The sequence below is a fragment of the Poromitra crassiceps genome (assembly GCF_964638095.1).
Source record: "Poromitra crassiceps genome assembly, contig: HAP1_SCAFFOLD_267, whole genome shotgun sequence".
Lineage (NCBI taxonomy): Eukaryota > Metazoa > Chordata > Actinopteri > Beryciformes > Melamphaidae > Poromitra > Poromitra crassiceps.
Window position 1 is genome coordinate 252,813 of NW_028152130.1, and position 5,235 is coordinate 258,047.

Here is a 5,235-nt window from a genome sequence, read left to right on the forward strand (position 1 = left end):
AAAAAGCTCATATCCATAGATTAGCTATTATTATAGATAGCTATTATCTTAAATCAAATAAGCATATAATGCAGGTCATCAAACAACTCAGATTTCATAATTGTAGGCTACATATAGGCTATATTTATAGTTCACATTTCATACTTCATAGGCCTACTTAATAACTATTGTGAGCATCATCATAAATTAAACTGCTCCTATTATTGTTTACTGTTTATTTATCCCCATTAGGTGCCGTCGAAACGACCGCTATTACAATGGTAAATATAAACAATATTCAGAGCATATATTTAAATCCAAGGCTATTTGCATAACATCTCGCGCATTTTATACCTAAATGGTTAATGGAAATATCGATGGCCTTGTTCGGAGTGCACTTGTCGCACTGTGTTGCAACAATATTGGATTGGCTCTCCTGCGCCTGGCTGATATTCTACAACTTCATTCATAACGTTCCACTTCAACGGAATTGTACTGGACTAACGTTTTATCCTTGAAATGGAGTTTGATGAGCAGCGAGATCGGGATATATGGCAGCAGGCATGCAGGCTTGTTTGGTCAGACTGATCGCCTAATCAGCAGAGAGGACATGACTGAAATCCTCCTCTCCTCTCCATGCGCAGCGCACAGGACGCACGGAAGCACATTAAACATGGATCTGGGTATCCTGAAACGATTTACCAAATGTTTTTCTGCTATCAAAATTGTGGTGGGATTTTCACTGCACTCGCTGTCCTTCATACGCGCGCATGTGAGAGAGAGGGAGAGAGAGAGAGAGAGAGACGCAGCACAGCGTGACTGCTGCTGCTGCTCCAGAGGACATGTGGCCAGTCAGTCAGTGTTAATTGGCGTGAGAATTGTTTGGGCAGAGTGAGCGCGTGAGATTGAAGGTGAAAGAGTGTGTCACGCCAGAAACGTGTGAGTTGGCAACCCTGTGTAAAGGCCCGCAAAATAATAATAATAATTGAGCAAAGGAACTTGTGTAGCCGAGCGTTAGGCTGCGCCTATACTTGGATATAAAAACCAATAAACGGAGCAACTCCAACCTTGAACATTCTCATCATGAGACGCCAGCTTTATTGTTCTTCCGGTTCTCCTATAACCAGAGTCAAGCCTCCCACAACTACAACCAAACACTTCTGTTTCCTGCCTTCAACATAAAAGCCTACAGTGCTGTCTAGAACGTAAACATAAATGATATAGCATAGCACCTTCATAAAAATAGCTTACACTTGCATTGATCAGAAGTGACAACTAATCAATCCATTGCAACACCAGTGCACAGCAATACTGCCATTTTGGCCTGGAGGAGACACCTCTGATTGGCTGCCACGGTTCGTGTGCTGTTGTGATTGGCCAACAGCGGCGCTGTCAAAAGTAAATGTGTCAACTCTTACCTCTTACCTTCAACACTCTTTCAGCCGCCCTAGCCTCCCTCCACCTCCCCCAAAGTGTTTAGTGTGTGTCAATGTGTAAACAGTAGCTACAAGTCAAGTCTGCTCACTGACTGACTGACTGAAAGATGAAGTGGATTTATCTCTCTGGCAATAAAAGAAGAAGAAGAAGAAGAAGAAAACGTGAAAGTGAACTGACACAAACAGCGGTCAGGTAGGCGAAACGTGTTCACTTCACTCACTCAGTCACCATTGTTGCACTGTCGGTTTGTTGTTGTCACTTCTGCAATGTCTAACGCAGCTATGCATATCTCCCTAGTCTGTCTGTCAGTGTTTGCTTTTGCTAACCTAGCTAGCTGCATATGTTTAGACTGCTATAGCCTACCACGTCAAAATGACAAAATGACACTAGCATTTAGCAACTTATGAAGACCAGGCAGAAAAAAACGAGACTGGATCATTGCACGCCTGATGGATGGATGGATAGACAGACAGACAGACAGGCAACAGATAGATAGACAGATAATAGATAGATACATAGAGTCTATGTATCTATTATCTGTCTATCTATCTGTCTGTCTGTGTATGAGAGACAGACAGACAGATAGATAGACAGATAGATAGCCTACATAGTCAGACAGACAGACAGACAGACAGACAGACAGACAGACAGACAGACAGACAGACAGACAGACAAACAGATAGATAGATAGATTGATAGATAGTAGATAGATAGATAGATAGATAGATAGATAGATAGATAGATAGATAGATAGATAGATAGATAGATAGATAGATATTCTCAGAGAGGAAATTAGGCTATATTCACATTTGGTGGTGATGCACAAAAAAGATGCAATAACAGGAAAACACAAACAATAACAAGGCCCAAAAATGCATTGACAATAATAAACGAGAGAACATTTAGTCTATCAGACTCAGTCAAGGTTTAGTTAAAAGTCTGGACTACTGCATGATGGAAAGCAATGGAGTGACATTGACTAAATAGCTATTGATTAAATATTAAATTAAATATGCTGGGCATACTGGGCAATATGGATGCACATTGCTCATTAAATAATGACCATCAAGTATTGCAGCCAAGTCATATAAACCGTATTGGTAACCCTTTATTTTACAGGTACCCTATTATGTAATATGAACTATTTGTAATTACACATGAACACCAAATGTATAAATTAAGTTCATATGTAGTTACATTGTAACAGACCTGTAAAATGGAGTGAGTCTGTTCAACTGTTAGTTCATAGTTACATGGTACCGGACCTGTAAAATGGAGTGAGTCGATTCAACTGTAGTTCATGTATAGTTACATGGTACCGGACCTGTAAAGTGGAGTGAGTCTATTCAACTGTAGTTCATATGTAGTTACATGGTACCGGACCTGTAAAGTGGAGTGAGTCTATTCAACTGTAGTTCATATGTAGTTACATGGTACCGGACCTGTACAGTGGAGTGAGTCTATTTAACTGTAGTTCATATGTAGTTACATGGTACCGGACCTGTAAAGTGGAGTGAGTCTATTTAACTGTAGTTCATATGTAGTTACATGGCACCGGACCTGTAAAGTGGAGTGAGTCTATTCAACTGTAGTTCATATGTAGTTACATGGTACCGGACCTGTAAAGTGGAGTGAGTCTATTCAACTGTAGTTCATGTGTAGTTACATGGCACCGGACCTGTAAAGTGGAGTGAGTCTATTCAACTGTAGTTCATATGTAGTTACATGGTACCGGACCTGTAAAGTGGAGTGAGTCTATTTAACTGTAGTTCATATGTAGTTACATGGCACCGGACCTGTAAGGAAGCTCTGGCCTGGGACAGAGATTGCTAAAGCCCAGTGGTGGATTTGAACCACTGAACTGCAGATTGCAAAGAAGGCGGCTTTAACCACTCAGCCACAAAGGCTTTCCAACTTTCTTAGTGGAGTTTGAGAGGATAACTGTATGTCAGTCAGATGTAGTTGCCACTTCATAGCACTGGGTTTTTCACCTAGATCCCTGAAATTACTGACCAGCCTGAAGTGCACTATGGTGTTGAACGCTGAGCTGTAGTCCATGAACAGCATTCTCACCTATGCCCCTCCCCTCCAGGTGGGAGAGGGCGGTGTGTAGCCCCTCCCCTCCAGGTGGGAGAGGGCGGTGTGTAGCCCCTCCCCTCCAGGTGGGAGAGGGCGGTGTGTAGCTCCTCCCCTCCAGGTGGGAGAGGGCGGTGTGCAGGATGTGGTCGATGGCGTCTGCTGTGCCCCTGTTGGGGTTTTTATGCAAATTGCAGGGGGTTGAGGGTGGGGTGGGGGATCATGGGGCAGGTGAGGGATTTAACCAGCCTCTCCAAACACTTGCTGGCTATGGGAGTGAGGGTTATGTGGCCCCAGTCATAGATCATCAATCATTTCCAGCTCAGCTTGAGAGACAATAGAACGGAGTTTAGAAATATTTCTAAGATGAAAAAAGGAAGTACGGCTCACACTCTTAATATGTTTATCTAAGCTCATATTTTGGTCAAAAAACAACTCCAAGGTTGCTGAGATTGGTTCACACTGAAGAGGAAAGAGACCCCATAAATTGCGCCACCTTAGGAATGATACTGCGTCCGGGGCAACAATAAGGACCTCGGTCTTGTCGGGATTCAACTGGAGAAAGTTGGCTGACAGACAGTTGAACAGGACAGATAGATTGTCCATTTTATCTGGCTCGAAAGAGCCTTGTGTCTTGTAAGCCCAGACAGGCTGGGCACCATGAATATGGTGCATGACACAGAAATAAAATCTATCTATCTATCTATCTATCTATCTATCTATCTATCTATCTATCTATCTATCTATCTATCTCCAATGTTGACAGCTGTATAAGGGGTCTATACCCCATTCAGTTCGGGCATGTCATTTCCGGCAGGTGAGCTGAAAAATAGGCTTAGGGATGAACAGGTTAAGTACATTGAGAGCAACATATACCAGAGTCAAATTCCTTGTGCTCGGCCAATAAAGCAGATTCTGATAGTTTGAGACGGATGGCGTTAACATGACACAATCCACAGTTTGAACCCCCCCCCACACACACACACACACACACACACACACACACACCCTGAATGAATGGCACGCTACAGAGAAACAATACACACTCAGGTTTGAGTGAAACAACAATTACTAAGGAATTGTTTGTGTTAGTTTGAGATGAGTGACTCCATCAGAACATCAGTGCCAGTGAAGTTATTTTAATTAGAGACCATTGATCTTCTGCCAAGTATGTGATCGGCATCATCTAACAGTATGTTGCTTATCAGGTTCAGATGAAACAGCAATTATGATGAAATACTTTGTGACGGGTGGCGTTTTCCACATCAGGACAATTGGTTCCTATTTTTATTATCGTCATTATTATTATTATTATTATTATTATTATTATTAGTAGTAGTAGTAGTACTAGTAGTAGTTTAGTATTATTATTTAAGATTTATTTCCCCAGGGAGGGCCATTACCACTATAATCCAAACTATTTCAGCACTTTACCTTGCCGGCAAACCATCATGTGAGTGAAAATCCTGCGGTGACCTCAAGTCAACAGTGTTTATCATGGAGGGGGCAGACCAATGTTCAGATGCACAAGACCATGGCTGACCAATTCAATTTGGGGCCCGCGGGCCAAGTATAGCCCTCGCTCTGTTACACACACACACACACACACACACACACGCACACGCACACGCACGATATTGTGGAACCGTCTATCTAATATGTCAGAGAGTAGAGTTGCAAAACAAGTGTTTAACTGGGATAAAGCACATAACTATCCATGGTGTAATGATATGAATGATGTGT